This window comes from Juglans microcarpa x Juglans regia, chromosome 1S (genome assembly GCF_004785595.1).
Source record: "Juglans microcarpa x Juglans regia isolate MS1-56 chromosome 1S, Jm3101_v1.0, whole genome shotgun sequence".
Classification (NCBI taxonomy): domain Eukaryota; kingdom Viridiplantae; phylum Streptophyta; class Magnoliopsida; order Fagales; family Juglandaceae; genus Juglans; species Juglans microcarpa x Juglans regia.
In genome coordinates, this window is record NC_054595.1 from 11099973 (window position 1) to 11115652 (window position 15680).

The window sequence follows — 15680 nt, forward strand, 5'->3', positions numbered from 1 at the left end:
TACATAACCCCAAAGCCTTACATCATTCAAGATAATAGGGTTAGTCACCATAGGCGGCCGACTAAGCTATAAATGAGTACTCAGCACAGTTATGAACATTTGAGAGAAGGGCAAAGAGTAGCTACGATGAACACTGGTGCTAGGATGGGTCCTAGTCACCTTAGTTAGGACTATGGTCACAAGAATAAAATCTTGAGTAGGTTAGACAGTTATGACATGATTGTTAATGAAAGATAATTCTATCGGTGATCCCATGAAAATATTTCATGTAAATACTGGAGAAACATGTATGTGCATGGGGAGGTATCGCCCTCTCTCTTGCTGCCTTGTGCATCCTCAAAACCTGGCGAGGAATCACCCTCTCAGTGAAAACATACATATACATAGGCTTGGTGAGGAATTACCTCAAAACATGGCCCTCCCTTTATGCAAACTAGATCAAATCTAAATAGCATGGAGTTATGCATCTCCATCTAATAGAAAACTCGTAAAAACTAGTATTGGGTAAACTATCATTCTTGGCTCATAGGCACACACAACTTGTTGCCCCAAGGATGCTACTCTACCCGGACGCAACCGTCTCGAAGACTCCAACTGTGATATGTCGGGGGATCCCACATCCCGATTATCAAGTGAGGCTCAATACAACATCATTCCACCCCACTCCACACAAGGCATTCTCCTTATGTGATGTGTTCAAGTAAAAATATAATCTGCAAGTGCAAAGAATCGTAACAAGTAATAAAGTATTTTAAAGAAAATGGTTATCGAACCCACAAGGAATAATTTTGCTATTGAGTATTGAAATTAACTAAATCAATTACCATTTGGAAAACCAAAATTGGAAGAATGGTTTATCTAAATTAAACTGAGGAAAAGAACATTAAATTAAGATTTTAAAAATAATAAAAATAAATCTAGAGTATTTGACTTCACCTAGCAAATCCCACACAATTTATTCTTCCTCGTTATAGAATCTCAATTATTTCAAGTTGATGATAAAAATCCCTTAACTATTCAATATTTTCTCTCGAACAATACCAAAAATATCTTCAACTAATAACTTCATATCTCTATGTGAATTTAACTAATTAGAGACTCATTAAGTTCTTTGGATTTTTCTTGAAAATCACACTAGTTGCTACAAAGCATCTCTGCTTTCGTTCAACTGATGGTGTTTAATCCTGGAACTTTAACTACAATTCACCTCTTCGTCCCATTACAATCCAAAATATCGAACAGTAGTTAGGTAGAAAATTGTAAGCATTAGGAACAAAGAATAAACACTCAATCATGGAAATATTGAAAATAAAATGATTTGGAATATAAATTGTGTATTCAATGCTAGACTACATCAAAACTCTAGAAAATAAAATTATTTCATAATGAAATTAAAAAGAAAAAGAATAAAACTAGTATTCTTCATTGGAGTCAGTTGATAAAACACGCGGCCCTCACCTCTGCTCCCTTAGATCTGCCTCCTTGAAAGAAACTCAAATAATAAACTCTGAACTATCGAAACCTAAACTCAGACTCTAAAACTCGAAACTAAAACTAATATTACCAACTAGGACTCCCTATTCATCCCATAAGACAGGATTAAATAGATATCAAAACTTAAACCTGAAACAAAATAAATGCGGCTACAATCTAGCCAAAAAATTTGAAAAATAGTTTTTAAAGATAGATGTTAACATAAAAGAAAATTATCCCAAGAATATCTAAATTATCTAAAATGGAAGATTCAATGATATGCGGCTTGATTTGTGGAGATCGGGAGGATTTGGTAGTCAGTTAATTGATTACGGAACTTCGAAAAAATCCCATCGGGTAGATGCTATGTGTGCTGAATAAAACTGATGGGCGTGGAGGTCATAAATGAACGGGCATGGAGGTCACAAAGACCACACGACCCTCTTTTTGCCTACTTCAGATCTCGCTACCTCTCATCGGTCTGGATCCGTAGTCTCTTCTTTTGTACCAAAATGCTCTCTTTTTGCACTAAATATTTTCATTCCTTCAAATCCAAAGAAAATAAATAAAAATATGTAGAAATAAAATAATATCAATAGTATTCAAAGGAAAATGATATTTTTCATAAATAAAATAGTGATAAAAATCACATAAAAATAACATTTATCAAATACCCCCAGACTTAAGCTTTGCTCACCCTCGAGCAAAGAAGAAAGAAAGAGAACTAAAACAAGTATTGGTTTGATTCATAAAATTTATTGCCTCAAAGATTGTCTAAATTCTATAATTCAAGGAATCATTCAAGATCAATCAAGTCCAAATGTTAATTCAAAACTCAATTCCACCGTATTAATCATCCACACATTCATGCATATCCATCATTAGCTCCCCGGATAGTTTTATGCAAACAAGTAAATAAATAATGAATCTCTAAAAACTCTTTAGGCTTGCTTTTCAAATCACTCTCCACTAATCTAGAACATAAACTATCACCAAGGATCAATAGGTCTTTATTAAGCTTGTAATGTAAGGCTAAGGTGAGGGTTACAAAGAAAATGTAGGATTTAAACAAAGTAAGAGAACTTAAGTTTGAACATCAACGGAATAAATAAAGAATTCTCACTTTTAACACAAACATCTCTTCTCAATTTTTGTATATCTCTCAGCATACCTCTCTTTATTGCACTTTCCAGTATCTTTCTCTTTACCCCTATATTCAGTTGAGACCATATAAATTCACAAAATTTCTCTAGCTACTCAAAACAATTAATGATCATAAGAAGCATTCGTTGAACATAGAAAATATCAAATTAAGTAAGATCAAGTAAAGAATTAACAACTAGACTTAAGCAATGAGAATTATTCCTAAAAATTATAATCAATTTCAATCATATTCTTATGACAGGCTTTTATTCATCAAACCATATTGTTTTTTTCATCATTATTATTTTTAATTATTTTTATTTAATTTGTTTTTTTTAAATAAGATAATATCGTTTCCCCTAAACTTAAATATCACATTGTCCTCAATGGGAAAAAGAAAGATAAACTAAAGAAAATGATGAGAGAAGGTAAGAGATGCTCCTTTGATTATGTCCAGTTCTGTCATTTGAATATTTTTCTTGAAGGAGTAGCAGTGTACTCCTTGGAGATCTCCTCGCCTCTTCGTTCCTGCAAAATGAAAGAAAATGAATAATAATAAAAACTTGGGTTGCCTCCCAAAAGTGCTCACGGCGAGAACGATAGAGCACTTTTCCGAGTTAAAGTCTCCATCCATATAAGGTTTTAATATCTGTCCATTTACTTTAAATGTCCCTTTTGTCTCGTGATGGACTTCAACTACCCCATAGGAGAAGACACGGATTACCACAAACGGTCCCAACCACCGTGAGCACAACTTCCCCGGGAAGAGTCGAAGCCTTGAGTAAAATAATATAATTTTCTGCCCGACTTCAAATTCCCTTCTCAAAATATGCTTATCGCGCCATCTTTTAGTTTTATCTTTGTAAATCTGAGCATTTTCATAAGCATCATTTTGAAACTCATCCATCTCATTGATCTGCAGTATTAGTATATCAAGGTTTAGTGTCCTTGTGGCCCAATAGGCTCTGTGTTCTAGCTACATGAGTAGATGACAGGCTTTTCCATAGACGAGCCGATAGGGTGACATCCCGATCGGTGTTTTGAATGCAATCCAATAGGCCCATAGCGCATCATCTAACCTTCTCGCCCAATCTATACGAGAGACACTCACAGTTTTCTCTAGTATGCGCTTCAGCTCTCGATTACATACCTCGACTTGGCTGCTCGTTTGGGGATGGTATGGTGTCGCCACATGATGGGTAATGCCATAGTTAGTCAGTAGCGCTTCAAATTGGCAATTGAAAAAATGCTTCTTGTCATCACTGATTATGGCCCAAAGAGTGCCAAATTGGAAAAAATTGTTCTTTTACGGGAAATTCACTACGACCCTCACATCATTAGTTGGCAATGGAACCACTTCCCCCCATTTGGAGACATAATCTATAGCCACCAGAATAAATTTGGTAGAATATGAGGATGGAAAACGACCCATGAAATCTATACCCCAAACATCAAATAATTCAATCACTAAAATAATTTTTAAAGGCATTTTATGTTTTCTAGAGACGTTGACAACCCTTTGACAATGATCACATAAATTAACAAAATTAAAAGAGTCTTTGAAAATAGTCGGCTAATAAAGGCCGCATTGTAAAACTTTTGCTGCTGGTTTTGCTCCACTAGAGTGGCTGCTCGCTTCCAAAGAGTGGCAGTGTCTATGTATGCTCTTCATTTCTTCCTCAGGCACACATCTTCTGATTATCTAATCTGCGCAGTGCCAATATAGAAAAGGTTCCTCCCAAAAATAGTATTTCAAGTCGACCATGGGACAACTTGTATAGCCATTAATTGCTCGTCCGAGAATGTCTCATTAATTGGAAAATTCTCCTTGCCAGCCTCCTCTTTAAGCTCAAGGCAAGATAAGTGGTCGACCACTACATTCTCGGTACCTTTCTTATCTCTTATTTCCAAATCAAACTCTTGTAGTAACAGAATCCACTCTAATAGTCTTAGTTTGGCATCCCTCTTCAACATCCAATATTTAAGAGCCGAGTGATCGGTGTAGACGACCACCTTTAAACCTATCAAATAAGAATGAAATTTGTCAAAGGCAAACACAACTACTAACAATTCTTTTTCAGTAGTAGCATAATTGAGTTGACCTTCTGTTAAGGTCCGACTTGCATAATAAATAACATGAAAAATTCTATCTTTTCTTTACCCCAAAACAGCTCCTATAGCATAATAGCTAGCATCAGACATTAATTCAAAAGGTAAATTCCAATCTGGTGATACAATGATAGGTGCTGAAATTAATTCATTTTTCAATGTTTCTAAAGCATGCAAGTATTCAGCAGAAAATTCAAACCGAGTATCTTTAATCAACAGAGTGCAGAGAGGTTTAGTAATTTGGAAAAAGTCCTTGATAAACCGACGATAGAACTCGGCGTGAACCAAGAAGCTCATCACACCTTTCACATCGGTCGGTGGTGGGAGTTTGTCAATAACTTCTATCTTTGCTTGGTCAATCTCAATTCCCCTGAAGGAAATGTGATGGCCGAGTACTATTCCCTACTCAACCATGAAGTGACATTTTTCTCAATTTAAAATAAGATTTGTCTCCTTGCATCCTTTTAAAACCAAAGATAAACTATATAAGCAGTTATCAAAAGAATGACCAAAATCCGATAAGTCATCTATGAAAACATCTAAAACTTTTTCCACCATGTCCGAGAAAATAAACATCATGCATCTTAGCAATGCGCCAGCCACTTTTCAAAATTGCATGATGTCCACTTGCCAAACGTGGTTGGCGCATTGTAAAGATCAAAATACATGTGCCTATATCCAAAAGTACCGTAAGGACAGGTGAAAGTGGTCTTCTCTTGATCCATAGGTGCAATGACTATTTGATTGTACCCGAAATATCCATTAGAAAATAGTAGTAGGCGTGGCTGGAAAGTCTTTCTAGTATTTGATCAATAAATGATAAGGAAAAATGGTCTTTCAGAGTTGAATCATTCAATCTTCGATAGTCTATGCATACTCACCATCCCGTGACTGTCCTCGTCGGTATCAGTTCATTGTTGTCATTTTTTATCACGGTTATCCCTCCTTTCTTTGGAATGAGTTGCACTGGACTTACCCATGCACTATCTAAGATTGGATAAATGATTCCAGCATCTAAAAACTTTAATACCTCTTTATGCACCACTTCTTGCATTGATGGATTCAATCTCCTCTGTGGTTGGACGATCGGTTTAAAATTACCCTCCATTAAAATCTTGTGCATGCAAATTGAAGGACTAATTCTTTTGATGTCCGAGATGGTCCAACCCAAAGCCATTTTGTGCTCCCGCAAGACTCTCAAAAACTTCTATTCCTCCACATCACTCATGAACTATTAATAATAACTGGAAAAGTAGAGTCATGGCCCAAGAAAGCGTACCTTAAATTTGATGGTTGTGGCTTGAGTTCAGGCTTGGGTGATGTCGGCTGAGATGAGTGCAGCTCTTCCACTTTCAGTTTTATTGCAGGAGAAAGGAATGGTGTAGCTTCCAAATATTTCCCACACTTCCTTACCTCTTCGTCTTTGGATTCAATAGATGTAGAATGAGTAAGACATACCTCAAGTGATAGTTTTGGAAAGTCAGCTCCATAAGTTTCGTCGTCCTTGACCATGTCTCGGCCGCTTATTTGAAAGCAGGAATGTACCTCGGAAGGGAATTTCATAGATCTAAATACATCAAAAGTGACCTGCTCCTCGCCTACCCTCAAAACGAGTTTCCCTTTCTGGACATCAATTAAAGTTCTCCCCGTCGCCAGGAAAGGTCGGCCCAGTATCAAAGGGATCTCCCTATCCTCCTCCATATCAAGTCCAATGATGTCGGCGGGGAAGATGAACTTATCAACTTTCACCAGTACGTCCTCAATGAGTACAATGATAGATCTGTCTGCCAACTGTAGAGAGATGGCTGTCGACTTTACTTCTCCAAGACCCAGTTTCCTGAAAACACAGAAAGACATTAGATTAATACTTGCCCCTAAGTCACATAAAGTTTTATCAAAATAGGAATTTCCGATACTGCAGGGGATTGTGAAACTCCTTGGATCTTTCAACTTAGGCAGTAGTTTCTTTTGTAAAATTGCACTGCTCTCCTCGGTAAGCATCATAGTCTTATGCTTCTTCAACTTCCGCTTGTTTGATAATATATCCTTCAAAATTCTGCATATTTAAACATTTGCTCTAAGGCTTCAATGAGAGGAATATTAATATGCAATTGCTTAAATATACTCAAAAATTTAGAGAACTGATTATCAATTTTATTTCTCTTTAATCTTTGCAAAAAAGGAATTGGTGGATCATAAATTGAAGGAGAATAAGTTTCAGAAGTAAAATCCCTAGATTTTTAAAATTTTTCAACCCCTTTATTCTCTCTAATCTCCTCAGCATACTGGTTGGTCACCTCCTGATCGGTTTCTTTCTTCTCACTCTCCATATTTTTAGTTTCTGCATCTCGTTCAGTACTTACTGTTCGTGGTTGGTCATATGTCCGCCCACATCGCAATGCTATGGCTTTGACATGCTCCTTCGGATTGGTCACAGTGTTGCTCAGTAAATTCCTTGCTATCCTCTCGATAAGCATGTTGGAGAGCTGACCTATTTTAGCCTCAAGATTGTGGATGGATGCCGAGTTATTTTTCATCTCCATATTAGTTTTTTGCATGTACTGCTTGAACATATCCTCAAGTGCTGACTTCTTCTCTTGTTGTGGACTCTATTGAGGTGCTCTAGCCGGCCCTTGGTTATTGCTTGATGAAAAGTTAGGATGATTTCTCCATCTGGGATTGAACGTGTTTGAATAAAGATTGTTTTGATGTTGGAAATTTGACACGTAGTGGGTTTGTTCATGACTCGGTTGGACAAAAGTATTCCCCACTTGGCAATCTATACTAGAATGATTTTCTGCGCAATGATCACAAATAACATTAGTTTGAACTGCATTAACATTCATCTTACCTAGTTGTTTGGATAGATTTGCCAACTGAGCTGCAATTGCGGACATAGAGTCATGCTCAATGACACTGGCCGCCTTCTTTGGCATTGCTCTCTCTACGGCCCACTGATAGTTGTTAGACACCAACTCTTCCAAAAGTTCATATGTGGCTTTAGGGGTCTTACTCATTAATGCTCCTCCTGTGGTTGCATCAACCACATATAGATTTGTGGAACTCAAACCATTGTAAAACGTCTGTACTTGGAGCCAGGCTGGGAGGGCATGATGTGGACACTTGTGCAATACATCCTTGAATCTCTCCCATGCCTCATATAATGATTCACCCTCAAATTGGGTGAAGATAGTGATATCATTCCTTAACTTTGTTGTCTTGGCCAGAGGGAAATATTTCGCTAAAAAATTTTGTGCCAACTGCTTCCAGGTGGTGATGATCCCAAGTGGCAAAGAATTCAGTAAAGGTTTTGCTTTTTCCCTTAGTGAAAAAGGAAAAGTCTCAATCGAATAGCATCATCTGTCACTCCGTTGTGTTTATAAGTATCACAAATTTTTAGGAAATTTACAATATGAACATTAGGATCCTCTTGTGACAGCCCCCCAAACTGAACGATTTTTTGGATTATTTGAATGATGGCCAGCTTGATCTTGAAGTTATTGGCTTGTATAGCTAGTTGCCTTATACTGGACATTGTCCCATTGACCGAGGGCATCACATAGTCACTTAGTGCCTTGTCCTCCTGGTCGGCTATATTAACTTCACAGGCAACAACCTTTTCCTTTTTCTCTTTATTGATCCCACGTAAGGTCCTTTCAATCTCGGGTTCGAAAAACGTATGCTCTAATGATTTAAATCGGCATACTTCTGATTCCTGAAAAGATCAAACTGAGATCAAATTAAATATTTTCTTTTTAATAAAATAAAATCCAAAGTAATAAAAATCTAGCTGGTAACGAAGCCAAAAACTTGTTCAAGTAAAAATATAATCTGCAAGTACACAGATTCGTAACAAGTAGTGAAATGTTTTAAAGAAAATGGCTATCGAACCCATAGGGATAATTATGCTATTGAATACTGAAATTATTATTTGGAAAACCAAAATTTGAAGAATGGTTTATCTAAATTAAACTAAGGAAAATAACTTTAAAATTAAGATTTTAAAAATAATAAAAATAGATCTAGATTATTTGACTTCACCTAGCAAATCCCACACAATTTATTCTTCCTTGTTATAGAATCTCAATTATCCCAAGTTGAGGATAAAAATCCCTTAACTATTCAATATTTTCTCTCGAACAATAACAAAAATATCTCTAACTAATAACTCCATATCTCTATGTGAATTTAACTAATTAGAGACTCGTTAAGTTCTTTGGATTTTTCTTGAAAATCACACTAGTCGCTATAAAACGTCTCTGCTTTGGCTCAACTAATGATGTTTAATCTTATAGCTTTAATTACAAATCACATCTCTGTCTCATTACAATCCAAAAGATCGAACAATAATTAGCTAGAAATTTGTAAGCATTAAGAACAAGCAATAAACACTCAATCATGGAAATATTGAAAATAAAATGACTTGGAATATAAACTGTGTGTTCAATGCTAGGCTACATCAAAGCTCTAGAAAATAAAATTAATTCATAATGAAATTAAAAAGAAAAACAATAAAACTGGTATTCTTCGTTGGAGTTAGTTGATGAAACATGCGGCTCTCGCCTCTGCTCCCTTAGATTTGCCTCCTTGAAGAAACTCAAATAATAAACTTTGAACTATTGAAACCTAAATTCAGACTCTCTAAAGCTCAAAACTAAAGCTAAAATTGCCAATCAAGACTCTCTATTCATCCCATAAGATGGGATTAAATGGATGTCAAAACTCAAAATCGGAAACAAAATAAATACGGCTACAATCTAACTTAAAATCCTGGAGAATAGTTTCTAAAGATTGATGTTAACATAAAAGGAAATTATCCCAAGAATATTGGAATTATCTAAAATGGAATATTCAATGATATGTGGAGATCGGAAGGATTTGGTAGTTAGTAAATTGATTATGGAACTTTGGGAAAATCCCATCCGGTAGATGTTGTGTGTGCTGAATAAAACTGGTGGGCGTGGAGGTCACAAATGAATGGATGTGGAGGTCACAAATGAACGGGCATGGAGGTCACAAGGACCACACAACCCTATTCTCGTCTACTTCAAATCCCGCTGCCTCTCATCAGTCTAGATCCATAGTCTCTTATTTTGTACCAAAATACTCTCATTTTGTACTAAATCTTCTTATTCCTTAAAATCCATGAAAATAAATAAAAATATGTAGAAATAAAATAAAATCAAATGTATTGAAAGGAAAATGATATTTTTCATAAATAAAAGAGTGATAAAAGTCACATAAAAATAACACTTATCATGATGTATGTGGCAACGCTTCCCAAAACGGTCCTAGAGAATTCTTCGTCCTGTACCATGACGATAGACTCTCGCTCACTCCACAGACACACACACACACACACACGGGTATCCAAGGCTCCCAAACAAGATATCATCATATGTAAGAAAAGCAATTAAAAACATTGAAAATATTGAAAGCATAAGAAATTAACGAGTAAATATAGCTAGAAAAAGGGGGGAGAAGATTACATTGGTGCAATGTCTCTCACACACAACATTCACCCCACATTACCCAGCATTATCTTTGAATCTAACGTACCTTCCTACACAGGATATCCTCTCATTGTCTCCCTACTCTTGCTTTCTGCGACAGTCGCCTTCTCAAGATCTTTAGTTAATAAGGTCTCAAAAATGGGATCTTGTCCCACGTCTAGGTCCTTTAAATAGAGTGAGAATGTCATATGTATTTTCTGACATATCAGTGACTAGATACATGCTTGGATAGGAATATTTCATTCTTGTCCTATCACACTGGAGGATGACAGAGATAGGCGACGAGGGTGTGATCTACACACCTGACGGTTCACCAACTCTTTTGAATGAGGGTTCTCCATGTGGCGTTGGGACATACTTTTGAGTCCTGAGGAGACGACTTATCGAGCCTTCACCTTTGACTACAGAGTCACTCGCTTTTTCATGTAAACTCCTTGATACCCACATTCCCCCCACTGCAACTTTACCAAGGGCACAATCTTCAACCTCCATATTTTGTCCTTTCTGTCCATGATTAGTACCGACATTTCTTCGTATGTAAGATTTGGCTGTAACTGAACAAGATTTGGTTTAATTACTCAAGCCTTCTAGTTCCTGAAACCTCTCCTAAGCAATCAAATGTGGAAAAGGTTGTGAATACCTTCATATTCCACCAACAACCAAACTCAATTCGCTACTAGGTGAACCCTTTCCATTACCTAATAGGGTCCAATATCTCTTGGGCTCAGCTTCCCCTTCAGCCCAAATATCTTAACACCTTTTATTGGGGATACCTTGAGGTATACCCAATTGCCTTCCTCAAAAGCTAGTTCTCTCCTCCTAGAATCAACATAACTCTTTTGTCTACTTTTGGTGGTAGCCATCCTTCCCCGTCTTAGTTTAACTTTCTCCGTCATCTCTTGACTATTGGGCCTTTCCTACCTCATCCCAACAGGTAGGTGATCTACATTTTTGCCCATAGAGTGCGTTATAAGGGGCCACTTGGATAGTCACTTGATAACTATTATTGTATGCAAACGCAATAAGGGGAATGTGTTGCTCCCATTTTCCCTTGAAATCCAATATATAGGCCCTTGGCATGTCTTCCAAAGTTTGTATGGTTCTTTAGAATTGTTCGTCCATCTGCGTGTGATAGGCATTACTGAACTTCAATTTCGTGCCCATTGCCCTTTGTAAGCTCCTCCAAAGATGAGACGTAAACTTAGGGTCCTGATTTAATACTATGGTCTTAGGGACTCCATGTAATCTTACTACTTCTCTTATATACAGTTGGTTGCTCTTGTTTATATTAACCATAGTAGTGATTGGCAAGAAGTGAGCACTTTTGGTTAACCGATCGATCACTACCCATAGGAGTTCGGGGTAATCCTACCACGAAGCCCATGGCGATATCTTTTTGTTTCCACTCGGGAATGGGTAAAGGTTGCAGGTTCCCTACTGGTCGCTGATGTTCTGCCTTTACCCAGGTGATACTTATTCTCACATCGGTAATCATTGATAGTCTCCAACTATCTTTGCCTCCTCATGTTGAGATTCTTCTAGGTAAATAAGTGCTTCAAGCTCTTGTAATCGGTGTATACTTTGCACTCTTTCTCATATTGGTAATGTCGCCATATCTTTAAGACAAACACTACCGTTCCTAACTCCATGTCAATGGTGGTGTAATTCCTTTCATGATCTTTCAATCGTCTAGATGCATAGGCAATCACCTTACCTTCCTGCATCAGAACGCATCCTAAACCATACTTCAACGCATCACTGAACGCTATGAATGGTTTATTTGGTTTTGGTGGTGCCAAAACAGGGGTTGTAGTTAATTGCCTCTTCAGTTCCTCGAAGGTTTGCTCACACCACTCAATCTAGATGAACTTAACATCTTTCCTGGTTAATGTCGTAAGAGGACTTGATAACTTAGAAAATCCCTCCACAAATCTACGATAATAACCGGCTAACCCCAAGAAACTTCTAATCTCCTGCACAATGGTAGGTCATTACTAGTCCATCATTGCCTCCACCTTGCTAGTGTCTACCATGATTCCTTTCCTAGTTACCACATGACCTAAAAATCTTACTTCTTCTATCCAAAACACACACTTACTAGGCTTGGCATACAAATGATGATCTTGAATGGCCCTCAACACTATCCTCAAGTGATCCTCATGTTCCTCAACACTTCGAGAATAATTAAGATGTCATCTATGAATACGACCACAAATAAATCCAAAAATGGTCAGAACACACTTCATATGGTCCATGAAAGTTGTTGGGGCGTTTGCCAACCCAAAAGGCACTATAATGACCATACCTGGTTCGTAAAGCCTTCTTAGACATATCACTTTCCTTCATTTTCAGTTGATGGTATCCCGACCTAAGATCGATATTGGAAAAGATTGCAGCTCCGTGCAGTTGGTTGAATAGGTAATCTATTTAGGTGTTCAGTACCTATTCTTAATAGTCTTATTCAACTCCCGATAATCGATACACATCCTAAGGGTTCCATCCTTCTTCACAAATAGTATTGGTGCTCCCCAAGGAAAGGTACTGGGTCTAATGAATCCACTTACCAATAATTCTTGCAGATGACTCTTTAGTTCCTTCAATTCTATTAAGGCCATCCTATAGGGTGCCTTATGAAATGGAATAGTCCCTAGTTCTAAGTCAACTGAAAACTCTATTTCTCTTACAAGGGGCATCCCTGGCAATCCCTCAAAGACTCTAGGGATTCTCTTACAAGTGGTATGTCCTCCACTTATTTATGCACTCCTTTTCTCTAGGTCAGGTGCACTAGATAAGCCTCAACTCCTTTTACCAATTCCTTCTTAGCTTGCATTAAGGTGATAGATTTAGGTAGGGCACATAGTTTACTTCCCTTAAAGACCCTAGCTTCCATTCCTGACACTTGAAAAGTTACAATCCTTCAATGACAATCTATACTTGCAAAATGCCTAAATAACCAATATATTTCCAAAATAACGTCGAAACCTAGTGTACCGAACACAATTAGACCGGCCTAAAGTTACTCCCTTTACTTCCAATAGGCATCCCTTAACTACCTTGGCACAGAATATTGTCTCCTCATTAGATAGAGCCACCGTAATCCCTTAACTTATTGGCTATGTTCGAAGGCTAGCTAGTTTAACTAATGTCGAAGACATAAATGACTAGGAGCTCCCAAGGCGAACAAAGCACTGGCAAATACGTGTGACACCCTAACCTTTCATGTGATAATCACCAATACTTACTATGCGCAAGGAGTTCCTAAAAAGAAAGTTAGCAAAAGCGAGTAAAAACCTCATACCTATGATGATGCCACCTTCCTACGCTTCCACGGCCTCCTCGTCAACTTCTACTGGGGTAAGTGTGTACACTCTGGCTTGCACCAGCTACCTTACACCTCAAAATCTTCCTTTTGGCATCGTTTCTTGCATTGGGGGTGATATGAACCCGTGGGAATGAAATTCCTTGAACCAACAATCAATTTGAAAACTCACCCAAGAAAGCCAAAATCAAGTCAAGGGATGGAGAATCTAGATCCGATGAGAACTCGTTTCAAAAACCTAGATTATATTAAAAACTAGACCCATTGAAAAACCCATCTCAAGAACCCAGATTACAAAAGAGGAACGTCACAAAGGTTGTGATTTACCTTTGATAAGTTCAAAAGTTCTATCAAGAACAAGAGGAGTAAAACTCAACTTACAATGAATAAATTCATCAAATTTCATAAACTTCTTAACATGAGGCAACAAAGAGTATTTAAAGCAAAACCTAATCAAACCCTAGCCAAAATAAATCCCCATCTTCCAAAAATGCCCTTGAGTGAATAGTGCCCCAGCTACAATACTGCGGCTACAGTAACTCTCTACAGTACCTCTTTAAACCTTAGTTCCTAAAAAGTAACTTTCCAAATAAGCTATTGGCCAAAATACAAGGCCTTCCCAAAAATCCTAGTTCATAAGAAATAAGACATATGTCGGCCAAGCATTCTCAAACCCAATTATTCTAGACTAATTCCTATAACTAATAAAATAAGCCCCTTTAATAAAATAAACAAGTCCAAGGCCTTCAATCATATAATCATAATAATAGGCCCTAATTTATGTTGCACTCTTGCATAGCTTGTATCACGTGGATGATCCCTGGATTTCCTTCTTTCAAGCCCATCTTGAATATTTGGCTCTTGCTAGACTCGTCTCAAGTGGATTGCACCAATTCTTGCATTGCTTCCTTGATCTTCTTAGCTCTTGATCTTGCAATTAACCCATCTGGAACATGCAAATGATCTTTAAGTCTAGGTCCACTTTGGTTCCCATCATTCCCCCCTCCTCAAAAGGATTCGACCTCGAATCTCCACCTGGATCAAAGGGAAAAATGTTAGTAACACTAAAAATAACAGAAACAGGATACTTACCTAGAAGATCCACTTTTTTAATTTTCTCTAGTATTTGAAAAGGTTCGTCCAAGCTATTCCTATCATCAACAAGCAAAAGCTTCAAATCTAAAACAGTATGTGGATTAGAACCATAAATAATGTCAAACAGAGAATAAGAAATAGTAATATGCAAGATTTTATTATATGCATACTCTAATAAGGGCAAATGATACTCTCGCAAACATCCATGTAACAATTCAATGAATGGCAAATGATACTTCCACAAATGTTCGTGAAACACACCTAAAGCTTTCGTTGCCCCAAAATGACTACTCCAGTTATATGCAAACTCAATGAATGGCAAGCAATACTCCTACAGACGTTCATGCAACACATTAATCAATGACAAATGATACTTCCACAAACGTTCATGCAACACGTCAATGAATGACAAATGATACTCCCACAAACGTTCATGCAACACATCAATGAATGACAAATAATACTTCCACAAACGTTCATGCAACACGTCATTGAATGGCAAATGATACTCCCACAAACGTTCGTGCAACACAACGAAAGTATTCCTTACACCAAGGTTACCCAACAAACCACCATGTCTATCACACACAAACAACTTACAAATAAAACTAGTAGGCATACAAAATCTATTCTCTCTAAACAAGTACCAATCTAGTTTATAGAACTTATCAAACGATGCTTTCTCACATGTTCCATACACACTAGCAAAGTCATCATCATTAGCATCCAATTCGTTATCATATTCAAGTCTCAACAATTTTGCATCTAAAATGAAGACAAGGACATACCTTATTGCTAATGCATCAACCACAAAATTTTCCATACCTTGTGTGTATCTGAATACATGAGGAAAACTCTTAATACAGTCCTCCCACTTTGCATGCATTCTAGTTAACAACTTACCTTGTCTCTTCAAGTGTGTCAAGGACTCATGTTCTTCAAAGAAATGTCGATTAGGAATTGTCGCACCTAGTACAAAATTAATATAGTACTTTATCTCCCTAATAGGTGGCAATCTACTAAACACA

The 15680-nt window shown here is 37.3% G+C and overlaps 1 non-coding gene across 1 annotated transcript; it reads left to right on the forward strand.

The window, feature by feature from the left end:
• Window positions 1-7830: 7830 nt before the first annotated feature.
• LOC121247948 lies at window positions 7831-7937 on the forward strand. Its single transcript, XR_005937349.1, has one exon. It is a non-coding gene; the product is annotated as a small nucleolar RNA R71 (small nucleolar RNA).
• Window positions 7938-15680: the final 7743 nt, after the last annotated feature.